This window comes from Pan troglodytes, chromosome 3, assembly GCF_028858775.2.
Source record: "Pan troglodytes isolate AG18354 chromosome 3, NHGRI_mPanTro3-v2.0_pri, whole genome shotgun sequence".
Classification (NCBI taxonomy): Eukaryota; Metazoa; Chordata; class Mammalia; order Primates; family Hominidae; genus Pan; species Pan troglodytes.
Genome location: NC_072401.2, coordinates 189,213,074 through 189,226,660, shown reverse-complemented (window position 1 = coordinate 189,226,660; position 13,587 = coordinate 189,213,074). Strand labels below are relative to the sequence as shown.

Here is a 13,587-nt window from a genome sequence, read left to right as displayed (position 1 = left end):
GGCGGGTGGATCATGAAGTCAGGAGATTGAGACGATTCTGGCCAACACAGTGAAACCTCATCTCTATTAAAAATACAAAAAATTAGCCTGGCGTGGTGGCGGGCGCCTGTAGTCCCAGTTACTCAGGAGGCTGAGGCAGGAGAATGGCGTGAACCCAGGAGGCGGAGCTTGCAGTGAGCCGAGATGGCGCCACCGCACTCCAGCCTGGGTAACAGAGTGAGACTCCATCTCAAAAATAATAATTAAAAAAAAGAATAGAATTATGTCTTGCAGCAACATGGATGGAACTGGAGGCCATTATCCTAAGTAAAATAAATCAGAAACAGCACATTCTCACTTATTAGTGGGAACTAAACAATGTGTACACAAAAACATACAGAATGGAAAATTAGATATTGGAGACTACAAAAGCTGGAAGGTGGGAGGCGGGTAAGGGTTGAAAATTAACTGTTGTGTACAGTGTTTTCTGCTCAGGTGATGAGTACACTAAATGCCCAGACTTCACCAGTACACAGTATATGCCTGTAAGAAACCTGCACTTTCACCTCCTAAATCTATAAAAATAAAATCAGCAAGGACACTCATCTTCTCATGAGGGCTCTACCTTCATGACCTAATTACCTCCCAAAGGTCCCTTTTCCAAATTCCATCACATTGGAATGAGGGCTCCAACATATGGGTTTTAGGGCGTCACAATCCAGCCGGTAGCATTTACCAAATATTGCTATTCATTGCTCTATATCTTAAATTTTTCCTAACATACTAAAGCTGATTTCTTCAAGCTTTCCTGTTTATTTTTGCTCCCTAAATCTAGTCTTTACTTATTTCTCATTCTCTTCCATTTCTCTGTATGGTTCATCAATGTTTGTCATCTTGTTCTTTTCATTTTAAAATTTCTTCTCTTCCTGATTTTAAGAGAAAACCGGCTGGGCATGGTGGCTCACACCTGTAATCCCAGCACTTTGGGAGGCCGAGTCGGGTGGATCACCTGAGGTCAGGAGTTTGAGACCAGCCTGGCCAACATGGAGAAACCCCGTCTCCTCTAAAAATACAAAAAATTAGCTGGGCATGGTGGGGGGCGCCTGTAATCTCCACTACTCGGGAGGCTGAGGCAGGAGAATTGCTGGAACCCGGGAAGCGGAGGTTGCGGTGATCCGAGATCGCACCTTTGCACTCCAGCCTGGGCAACAACAGCGAGACTCTGTCTAAAAAAAAAAGAAAGAAAGAAAACCAACTTTTTATCATTCTTCCACATTTCCCACACCCCCTTTCTCCTCTCACTTTCACTAAGGGTTATTTTACAATCTCTTTGTTTTCTCTGTCATCTCTCCCTCAGAGATCCCCCTCCCTGCCCACTCTTATCCAGGGTTATCACACCTCTAGCCAGGGCTGCCCTTCAGTGGGTAGGCACTCCCTTGGCAACGTCGTGCATTTATGGCCACTGTGCCTTCGGGGCTGTCAGTGCTGTGCTCCACTGGCCACTTTGAATATGTCCTTAATACCAGCCCTGATTATGATCCCAACTGCTGTGACTGTCACTGTTCCAGGGCCCATATGTTCACCGGCTTTGGAAACATTTCCATTTGACTTACTTCAGACTTTGTGTTTTTGTTTTTGTTTTTTGAGACAGAATCTCGCTCTGTCGCCCGGGCTGGAGTGCGGTGGCGCCATCTCGGCTCACTGCAAGCTCCGCCTCCCGGGTTCACGCCATTCTCCTGCCTCAGCCTCCCGAGTAGCTGGGACTACAGGCCCCCGCCACCACGCCCGGCTAAATTTTTGTATTTTTAGTAGAGACGGGGTTTCACCGTGTTAGCCAGGATGGTCTTGATCTCCTGACCTCCTGATCCTCCCGCCTTGGTCTCCGAAAGTGCTGAGATTACAGTTGTGAGCCACTGCGCCCGGCCTTACTTCAGACTTCTTAAACTGAATGTGCCTAGAGCTAAAATCACTGTCTCCACCCTCACTTCCACCCCCTTTTTGCCCCCAAATGTTCTTAATGATATCTGCATACTTCTAAATAGTAGCACTTTTTTTTTCAGTCACGCAGGCATGAAACATCAAGAACATTTTTAGATTTTATCTTTTCTTTTATTCTATCTATTGACAATTTGTTTCTTTTTTTTCTTTGCATACTTCTCTGAAATCTTTCCTCTTTCTTTCCATTACCATTGGCATAACTGAATCCAAGCATGTTGTAATGCGGACTTCACACTGATTCCTACTCATCTCATCCATCCAACGTTGCCAGAGCCACACTGATGTCAAAACGGCACACTTTCCAAACATTGTTTCCCATTCACGAATGCCACCGTGGCCTGGAGTGATGACACTTCCTAGATTATCTGTGTGAAAAACCCAGTTTTGTTTTTGTTTTTAATTTCCAATTCTCAGGTAACAATATCTTTGTAAAATATAATAAGATGAATTGTGCAAGAATGAACAAAACACATATAAAACACATTGCCATTCTTAAGTTCTGTGTCTCAACAGATACAAAATTACTTCATCAAACTGCTCTACAGTTTTTACCCTTTCACTAATCAATTTCTCTTCATGGGCACTAATCCTTTGAAAACTAGCACAGTCTACAGACCACACGCCAAGTGGACCGCGCTTCAATCACCATGACGCGGACCCTCTACTGTACCTACAGGGCAGGATCAATAGAGGAATCTTAAAATATGCAGATGCCCATGCCCCTGAGAGCTAATGAATAGGATCTCTGGGAGTGCTGCCAAGGCATGGGCATTTCAAAAAAAAAGCTATAAAATCGACTCTGATTCTTAGCCAGGGCTGAGTACTACTGGCTTTGGAAAAGAGTGAAAACTTACAATTCTCTGTAATCTAGTTCCAATCTATATTTTAAATATTATCAAAACCACTTCTTTCTTTCACATACCCCATATTCTACTCAGCCAGGGTGGTTGGCCTTCCTACAATATGATCTGTTCTAGGCTGGGCATGGTGGCTCATGCATGTAATCCTAGCACTTTGGGGGGCCGAGGCAGGTGGATCATGAGGTCAGGAGATCGAGATCACCCTGGCTAACATGGTGAACCCCCGTCTCTACTAAAAATACAAAAGCAAAATTAACTGGGTGTGGTGGCGTGCACCTGTCATCCCAGCTATTCGGGAGGCTGAGGCAGGAGAATGGTGTGAACCCAGGAGGCAGAGCTTGCAGTGAGCCAAGATCGCGCCACTGCACTCCAGCCTGGGCGACAGAGCGAGACTCAGTCTCAAAAAAAAAAAAAAAAAAGATCTGTTCTTTCCCACCTCTGTTGTGCACTTCCTATTTTTTCTCCAGTTTTCCAGTCTGGAATGTCCTTTCCACCATCTCCACCTGTCAAAATCCAGTTCATTCTTCAGTGCCCACGCACTGAAATGCCCTATGTATGAGACCATTACTAATTAATTGCAAACATTAATTTTACTCTCATCTAAATGTATTACTTTGGCACTTATGATACTTATCGTAGTTTATTTGGATTATGGTTGTATAGGCATTGTGTCATGGGGGAAAAATAATTACATTCAGGAGAACTGCATATGAGTATAGATTTCTCCTCTTTCTAGCTGTGTCACCTTGGGTAAGTCCAATTCCTTTTCCAAACCTGAACACTGGGAATGAAATTCTTAACCTTCATCACAAGATAGTTATTATAAGTAAATATATGTAAAACAATATAAATACAAGATATTATTGTCTGCTTTGTTAGATTATGAGCACATTTGAGGATAAAAGTAAGTAATATAAATCTCTACATTTCTACACACCCAGCAAAATATTTCCCACAGCAAGAATTCAGTATGAATTTTTCAACTTAGTGAATAAATGAGTAAGTAGATTCCTTACATAGTAAGATTTCTAGGATGTTTCCCATAGGCCATCCCGTTCAAAATTACTTCCAGCGGTTTATTTATTGTTAATGCCTGACATTCCAGCATTAAAGTTTCTCCTTTGGATTAGCAGCAACTATGTTATCAAAGATAATTTTTTAAGTCATTCTTACTTACGCCTTTATGTAAATCTCCTCATCAAAGTATTTTATCTCCTGACAAAGAAGTGTCCCGAGTCACATAAAGACACAGAGAAGTTACTGGAGAGATGGGAGAGTGGTTTTGGGCATACCAAAGATAAATTTAGTTAATTTCACCTTTTTTTTAATGAAAGGAAGCTGACCTGATCAAATTACAACAGCTTGTCTTTATTGATGTTACTACATAATAGATATGTTATTAATGAATTTCCTAGAAATAGTTATCAGTAACTTTGTTGATATAGTCAGAAAGTAGGTGTTAGTCAACTAGGAGGTAATGGAGAAATAATTTGAACTCACATTTGATGCTAGAGTCCAAGCTCTTGATCATTAAACTCAACTGCATTTAGAGCAGACTTCAGTGAAACCCAAGAAATATTTACTGCCATTCAATAATTGCTTGCCTAAAAGCTAACTGGGGCTAAGGTTGAGTGTAAAAATGTCTAGGACATAGAGTCCCTGACCTCAAAGACCCTATATTCCAGTGGCAGAAAAAGTCAAATAAAAATTACAAAATCCAAACCAGAGTATGATGGTCTCATGCAAGGAGACTTGAGCATGGCGTCGGCTGGGAGAGGTGAGTGATGTCATGCTTCCAGGAGAAGGCCTCGTCACCAATCATCTTAGTGAAAAGGCGCCAAGAAGCCTCTTCAGCATGAGCAGAGAATAGGCAGAACAAGAGAATAAGATGAGAAGTGCGGAGTATTCCATACCGGAAGGAATCTGCAAAGGCGTGGAAGTGAGAGTGTCAGGTGCTTGGGGACACTTATTCAGAGGTTGTGTCTGGAGGGTGTAGTTAGAGAATGTAAGAGACAGGTGACATAAGTAGAATCCAGTGAAGATTCAGAACCCACAATTATTTTAGGGCTCATTTACCCTGTGGTTTAGAAGAAAAGAGAAAGATGCAATATTATGGATCTTGAATTAAGATCTCTGGAAAAAAGAATGCATGCTGAATTCTTATTTGAAAGAAAGTGTAATCCAGACCTTCACTCATACTTCTCTATGCCTTTATTTTTGCAATTGCTTTCAACAGGAGCCACCTAGTCAGGTACATGTTAACATTTACCACAAATAGATACTGGAAGCCAAGGAAAGTTTCATGATTAAGATTCCTGACAAAGCCATGACACTTGCTTTAGTTAAATTCAATCTACATGAAAATTATTGCACTAAATATTAAACACCAAAGGATTCTAGGGATATGGCAGTTAGAACACATTCCAACTGTGCTTCCCTCCTAACTCCAATCAACTGGTCAACCATCCCTCCTGGGTCCAGCAGCTATGGGTTCTTTAGGTGTTCAGGCCTGGGAGGTATGAGCAAGCCCTCTGGGAAAAGCTGAGGCTGCTTATTGCTGCAGTCCCCCAAAATCAATGTGGGAAAAACTGTAGATACAAGGGGAAAGATACCAGGAAGAGAGAGAGAGACAGACAGACAGACATAGAGAGAGAGAAGGGATGGAGGGAGGGAATGAGGAAGGGAGAGATGGAGGGAGAGAGGAGAGAGAAACCACCCTAGGGAGACTGAAGGCTGGCTTGAGTTGATGTGGATGGGAAAACTAGGTAGATGGTCCTGGTTTGAACCATGGTTGAAAGTTTTGGCAAGAGAACAACATAATAGATTGTAGAAAAGTTTTCATAATTCATTAAAAAAAATTTCCTCCAGAGTAGCAAAAAGTAACAATAGCCCAGTTTCTTACAGATGTGTTCTGAAGTTATAGTAAGCAGATCAAAAGTCTTGTAAGGTTGGGAAATCTTTGGAAAAATGTGGACCTACCAGCCGCCCTTAGACAGTCACTCCTCTAGCCTCTCACAGCACTCAGGGCTGGTGGACCGGATCCTAGAGAGGCTGCCCTTTCCCAGTGGGGCTTCATCTTTTTTTTTTTTTTTTTTTGGAGATGGAGTCTGGCTCTGTCACCCAGGCTGGGGTGCAGTGGCTCAATCTTGGCTTACTGCAACTTCTGCCTCCTGGGTTCAAGCAATTCTCCTGCCTCAGCCTCCCAAATAGCTGGGACTACAGGTGCCCACCACCATGCCTATTTTTTTTTTTTTGTATTTTAGTAGAGATGGGGTTTCACCATGTTGCCTAGGCTGGTCTCGAACTCCTGAGCTCAGGCAATCCACCTGCCTCGGCTTCCCAAAGTGCTGGGATTACAGGTGTGAGCCAACATGCCTGGCCGGAGCTTCATCTTAAGACTTTGAAGTACAGCCATGATCAGAAGGACTGTTTGGAGGAATGTCATTGGATGAGAGGGATCCTACAATGCCTGGGCTCTCTGCATTTTATCTTAACCCTAGCTTTTTCCTCAAACTTACCCAAGACTGGCACAAATGTGTCCCTTACACCTTTATGAGCTGAAATAAAGAAACAAGATGAAATAGTCACTATATATCCTGTAAATGAGAATTGTCAGAGCAGGTAGACTAAGAATTTTATAAATGGATGATAACTATAGTTAAGATGATAATCTAAGATGTTAACAATATAAAATAAGAAATAATCATAAAATAGAGTATAGGAAAAATATTATATAATAAAATATAATTGCTGATATAAAGAACATAATAGATGGAATAAATATTTTGATGTTTACAGCTGAAGAGTAAATAAGTGAGTTTAAAGATCAGATTAAGGAATTCCTTGAGGGAATAAAGAAAGAGAAAACATAATAGAAAAACTGAAAGATATAGAGAATACAATAAATATCAATACCTGGATGAGTCCCAAAAGGAGAGAAAAGTGAAAAGATAAGGGAAAAAATGCGGAGAATTAATAGACATTTTTCAGAATTAAAGAAACTTGAAAGACTTCAAATTGAAGAGTTTATCAAGGAAAAATGGAAAGATAAGGAACAATTTGCATTTAAATATTATAATGAGAATTAAGAATTCAAAGGCAGGAAAATTTAAAGAATGTCAGCAAGAAAGATCATCTGCAAAGAAACAATCAGATTAGCTGACTTCTCAGTAGCAAACTAAATATAATAGGAAAATTTAGGGTTATTTTTAATGTACTAAAGAAAAAGAACTATGAATCTAAAGAGAAGCTGACTCATAAAAATGAGGGCTTTATAAAAGTATTTTCATACATTTTTTCATACATTTAAAAGGCCTCAGAACTTTTAACTATAAAATGGCCCTCATTTAAAACACATTTTGAAGAAAAAAAAAACAGATATTAAGGATAAATATATATCTTAGTAAAACTCATTTTTGTTAGGTAAATAGAAGGATGAAAACAAGTAAGTCTATCCACAGCAATCTAAAACTGAAGCCCTAGGAAATAACAACATAATCACTAGAGGCAAGACAAAATAAATATTAGAAACAATCTAGTATTTATTGTGTTAGGAGGAAGATGTGAATATATATAAATTTAGGAAATTAATAAGGACAGAATAAAAAGAGTATGGGTCATAAATATGACAATCATAAAAATAGAAAGATGTTACCTTTAAATCAGAAAGAGAAAATGTTATCTTATTGAAAGGAGGAAAGAAGGGGGGTAGAAAGGTCTGAAGAAAGAGAATAAATAAAATAGATGGCAGAAATAAGTTTTAATTAATTATTATTATTATTATTTTTGAGAGGGAGTCTTGCTCTGTTGCCCAGGCTGGAGTGCAGTGGTGCAGTCTCAGCTCACTGCAACCTCCACCTCCCGGGTTCAAGCAATTCTCCCGCCTCACTTCCTGAGTAGCTGGGATTACAGGCATGCACCACCACACCTGGTAATTTTTGTATTTTTAGTACAGACGGGGTTTCACCATGTTGGCCAGGCTGGTCTTGAACTCCTGATCTCAAGTGATCCCCCCTGCCTCGGCCACCCAAAGTTTTGGGATTACAGGTGTGAGCCACCACACCTGGCCCTTAATTTAATAATAATTATAATTTACACCTAAATTGAAAATGTGAATTAAGATGTCAGAAATAAGATCTAATTTAATACTAATTACACAAATTAAAACCCAAGGTAAACAAAAGAACGTGACACCCTGAATTGGATGAAGAAATATCTTGTCTGGAAGAGAAACTGAAAACAGGAATACTCAGAAAGACTGAAAATAAGAGGATGGAGAAAATATGTCAAGCATTTTCTAAAATTCAACAAGTGCTGACAGACGGGAGTCAACACCGCAACAGAGCTGGGTCAAGGTCGGACGTATAATAGAACAGCAGCAGCAGCAGAGGTAGGAGGAAGGATGTAGCAGCAGCCGAAGGAGACACCGTGAGGCCAGGTCAGGGGCCCAGGAGCCTCCGCGTGGACAGCTTCAGCTCCATCCAAGCTGCCGGATTGGAGGGCGCCTGCCCCCAGCAGCAGGTGGCCTTAAAGATTCAGCTCTGAGAAACAAATGTGGAGGGGGTTTGTGGAGGGATTATTGTGGGGTGCGTGGGGCCCTCTGAGGTGATCTGCTGCAGAATAACTAATACCTATTGTAACAGAGGAGTATAGATTTATAAAATACATGACAAATGCTTAATAAAAAAGAAAAAAGTGAAATGAAAAATGAAGATCAGAGTGGTAGACAAAGGAAGAAAGGGGGAAGAGGAAGGGAGGAGGGAGGAGGAAAATGAAGACAAGAATAGGTTATAAATAAAGATAAAATGTGTCAAATGAATTAAAAAAGAATGTATTATAATCTGTACTTAATTTCTTGCTCAGTCATCTGAAAGTGCCCATTTCATGCCCTGTACAGTTACCATAATTCCTTTTTTCTCCACATTCATTTTTGTTCTATTATATTTGTAGAAATGTAATCTTTCATGTTTAAAGTTCAATAATGAAAGTACCATCTTGTAAAAAAAACAAAAATAAAAATCAATAAAAAATAAAAATAAAATAAGTAAAACGCAAACATCCAGTGCTGTTCTGTTGTGACTGTGCGCTTTGCTTTGCCTATAAAATAGCTTTATCTCTGCTTTTAAAGAGCAACCGGATTGTGTTGCACGTTGGCCAAAATATTTGAATATTTAAATTTTAAAATTTTATTTATAGGTATATCTGAGATCTGAGATGATAGGCGACTCCATTCAAAGCAAAAGAAAACAAAACAAACAAAAATACTTTTATTGGATAAACAGCTGCCACCACCTGCTTCCTGTCATGGGGTCAGTTGAAGGAAAGAAACACAAACTTCTATGTTCAGCCTTTGTCTTACTTCTTCTGAAAGCTCCTAGGTAGTAGGCATTTTGCATGATGGACATTGCTCTTGGCAGAACTCACTCTTGCCTCATTTTGCAACAGCATCTGTAGCTGAGAGCCCAGAGAAGAAAAAATTCATGAAACTTTTTGTTTTCTGAGAGATATAACAGAGGAAAACAGACGTAAAAATTGATTCTACAAAAGTTGTCTACCAGAAGGGGATTCCTAGAGCATAGATTATCTTTCCTTGTTGTGAGAAATTTCCATTTGAATGCTGAAGGCGGAAGCTCATTCTGATATAAAACTTAAAATGTTAGTACGAGAAGCCCACTCACGTTGACATATATTATTCCCTATCATTTGTGTTACTACTTTAACATTATTTTAAAATAAACCTCTCATTTGGTATGTGGAAAAGATACGAACCTCTATCTCATGTTGTCTTTCTGCAAAACTAACATCAAGGAAAATATTAGAAACTCTGTCTTGACTTTTTCATCATTGACTCTATTAATTGAATTTTCCTCTTTTAAGAGTCCTCAAGGCTGGGCGCGGTGGCTCACGCCTGTAATCCCAGCACTTTGGGAGGCCGAGGCAGGCGGATCACAAGGTCAGGAGATCGAGACCATCCTGGCTAACACGGTGAAACCCCATCTCTACTAAAAATACAAAAAAATTAGCTGGGCGTGGTGGTGGGCGCCTGTAGTCCCAGCTACTCGGGAGGCTGAGGGAGGAGAATGGCATGAACCCCAGAGGCGGAGCTTGCAGTGAGCCAAGATCGAGCCACTGCACTCCAGCCTGGGTGACAGCGAGACTACATCTCAAAAAAAAAAAGAGTCCTCAAATGTTTTCAGACTAGCAACTCTGGAATCATTATTTGTATTACTGGGAGTTATTAATACTTACTTTATAATATTGCATACAAGAATTAAGTCGCTCATCTAAAGTGAAACTTGAAAGCAAATTTAATTGCTAAGGGTTTTAATTTTTCAAAGGGAGCTGCTTCACAACCCTATCTCGTGCTTGGGAGATGGATATTAAAGTGATATTTGATAAAGACAAATGGACACAGGGAAGGAGGTTTGTCAGTAATGCGGTGCTGGGCTCTGGCCTTTTTTAAATGAGTTAATGACTTTTGCTTCATGACCCATTTCTAATGGTAGCTTGGTCTTTTCAAAGAGGATGCCACTGTCATAGTTCAGCGATATTAAGGGATCACATCACTGTGGCACGTTAAAAGCAAGTGACTCAGACTTAAATGTTAAATACCTCACAGAATAAAAGGCCACCAACTAGTTAAAGAAAGAAGTTATTTGCACACAATGGCTTCTAAAGATAGTTCTTAGTAAGAAAGTGTCTTGGTCCAATTCTAAAGCACAGTTACGATATCTAGGCTAAGAATTATGATGTGCCCAGCTTTTCTCATTCAAATACCATCTCATTAGGGATCATATATTTTAATACACATGGTGTTTTATTTGTATAAAGGCAGTGTCTTTAACTCTTTATTCTCAAAGTACCGTTTTGCTTTAGTTTGGATTGTAAAACCATCTGATTTTGCTTTAGTTGTTTGGATTGTAAAACATCAGTGAGGAAATATGATCATTTTTCATGTATGAAAACAAAATATTCCTGTATGATCCAGGCTATAAGTCAAGTAGACAAAATCATTTCTTTGACTTTATAAAGTTATCTTTTGGATCTGGTGGGTCTAATGATAGACTAAGTATTCTGATCTAAGAATGAAAACCCTGCATTATCCAGCCCCATCACTGATGTGGATTCAGGAATCATTTAACATCTCTCATCAAGGAGTTACTCTTCAAAAAATGTATTTTGCCTCTTCCTCAATTACAAAATACCCAACTCAATTAAGCTCATTCATTTAGTGTTTTTTAAAAATGTGATATTACGCCGTGGGTTGTTATGGAGAAGTATAGAATTGTTCAAGTAGGTTCAACTGTTCAATAGATAAAATCACCATGTGCGCAATCTAATGAACAATTCATGGTAATAACTGAGAAACCCTAGGATTATTCTCATGCAGAATTTACAGGGAGAGAATGATGTTCACGGGTGAATGTGAGTCAGGGATGGCTTTATGCAGGAAGAGTTTTTAACTGCTGGGAAATGTCACTCACTTCTCATCTCCTGCACTCATTCTTAGTGGCTGCTCATTCACAGCAATTCCAGGCTGTGTAAAAGCTGCTTCAGATATGATGCTAAATATAAAGGTACAAATGAAATAATGGCAAGCAATAACTCACCCATGACCTAACACAGGGAACATAGCCGTCATGTCTTCTCCGGCATGCTCAGCCCTTGCATACCTTTCATCTGTCATTTGAATTTAACATGTGCCCTCTTTTTAGGTCAAATTTCTCCTTTTTTTCCTAGCTATCCACAATGTCTCTAGTATTTCTAGCTCTGTATCAAGATAGACATAAGTTAGAATTCTGATTCTGTTACTTATTTTCTATGACCAGACTTGTACATTACAAATTGTATTTTGGCAACAGCAGGCAGAAGACAATAAGGGAGGGAGAGATCTGGAGAGAGAAAGAACAATTTTGAGATCATTACCAAACTCTAGGTAAGAGCTTAAGAGGATTTGAACTTAGACACAAAGAATAAAGTGGAGATTGACCCAGTAAATATTGATGAGAAGCCTACCTACGTTTGGTGAACATTTAGATGTGAAGTGAGCCCAGTGAGGCTGTAGGAGCTCCACAAGCATCAGGAACCTCCATGCTCGCCATGTGCAGGCTGGGAGCATGCAGCTTCCACTTCGTAGTCCGAGGGGGCAAGAACTGCTCCATCTCTCCCACCATGTGTGTGTGTGTTTACGCACGCGTGTGTCTGTGTTCCTACCAGCAGGAAACAGCAAGAGAAGACTAGGCTCCCTTTTTAAAGAACAGGTATAGTAAGTTGTATGCATTACTGTCGCTGACTTCAAGGGGAGAAATGGATGTGATCTTTATTTGAGTCCATCTGAAATGCAGGGTTTTATTAATGAGGAAGAAGTAGAGGACAGATATCGAAAATAAGTCTCTGTTGTGAGAAGAAGCGGCAATTCCCCTGACCCCCAGCCGCCCAGCAGAGCAGAAGAATGAAAAAAAACTTGGATGTTTTTTATGTCCTATTGGCCAACAGTAGATGAATCTATAGATATAGATCCACACGTTTACACATATACACAGGCATATATAGGTAAACACAGGCGTATATGTGTGTGTTTGTGTGTGTGAGTTTGGGGACAACACTGTCTCAGCAAACAGCCCTACACCCTACCCTCATACCGACTTGAATCACACTTGTGGAGGAAGCTATAAAAGAAGCCAAGCGTTGGCTGGGCACGGTGGCTCACGCCTGTCATCCCAGCACTTTGGGAGGCCGAGGCGGGCGGATCACGAGGTCAGGAGATCGAGACCATCCTGGCTAACAGAGTGAAACCCCGTCTCTACTAAAAATACAAAAAAATTAGCCGGGCGTGGTGCGGGGGCGCCTGTGGTCCCAGCTACTCGGGAGGCTGAAGCAGGAGAATGGCAGGAACCCGGGAGGCGGAGCTTGCAGTGAGCCAAGATCGCGCCCCTGCACTCCAGCCTGGGCGACAGAGCGAGACTCCGCCTCAAAGAAAAAAAAAAAAAAGAAGCCAAGCGTTTAGGTTGTCTGACAACCACCCAGTGAGAAAGATAATTCTCAAACCAAATGATGCTTAAATTCTCTTTGATTTCAGGTGTAATGTTATTTTCTTTAAGTTGGGGTAGAAATGGAAAGATCTGGGAAGGAGCACAGAACTGCCAGGGTGTTACTAGAAACATCAAGTGCTCCTAAAACAGTAATAAGTAATATTATTTCAATCATTAAATTATTATTGAAGATATACTTACTTATATGTCTTAAAATTTTTTCGAGATATGCCTTTTATCCTTTCACAGTTCTTATGCTGCCCTCACTATCATTCGAAAATGCAATTTTCAAACTCATAATTAACATGCTAAATGTTCCACAAGTAAAAATTATAATCTGCCAATTTTCTATTTGCAAAAATCAATTTCATACCTATTGAAACACCGGAATAAACCAAGAGCTCTTATCTGTAGCTGTATCCTGTTGTATATCCTAAGATTGAGTGTTACTGTTCTAGAATTTTATGGCTTTGTTGTTTTTTGAAAAACAAATCGAATTTAGTGCTTTGAGCCATTTCCTGTACCGGGGATTATGAAGTGTGAAAAAGAAAATAGGTTTAGTGAATCTCTACCGTTAGAATTCAGCATACTTGGGGAAGTAGCTGAGACACGTAAGCTTAGATATTTCAAGGTAGATGTATTTGGAAATTATAGTGAAGCTTTAAGTCTTAGGTGGCAGAGATAATAACCAGACAGGTCTCTTGTAACATTTTTTTTTT

At 40.0% G+C, this 13,587-nt stretch overlaps 1 long non-coding RNA gene across 2 annotated transcripts; it reads right to left on the bottom strand.

Annotated features, from left to right (window-relative positions):
- Positions 1-2,118: 2,118 nt before the first annotated feature.
- LOC107974513 (uncharacterized) lies at positions 2,119-13,313 on the bottom strand. Of its 2 annotated transcripts, none has more exons than XR_010156402.1 (3): positions 13,242-13,313; positions 9,129-9,290; positions 2,119-2,342 (listed from the first exon to the last, which is right to left on the bottom strand). It is a non-coding gene; the product is annotated as an uncharacterized LOC107974513 (long non-coding RNA). The 2 variants fall into 2 exon arrangements; XR_001717348.3 differs by having other exon boundaries at positions 9,196-9,290.
- Between the last annotated feature and the right edge of the window lie 274 nt (positions 13,314-13,587).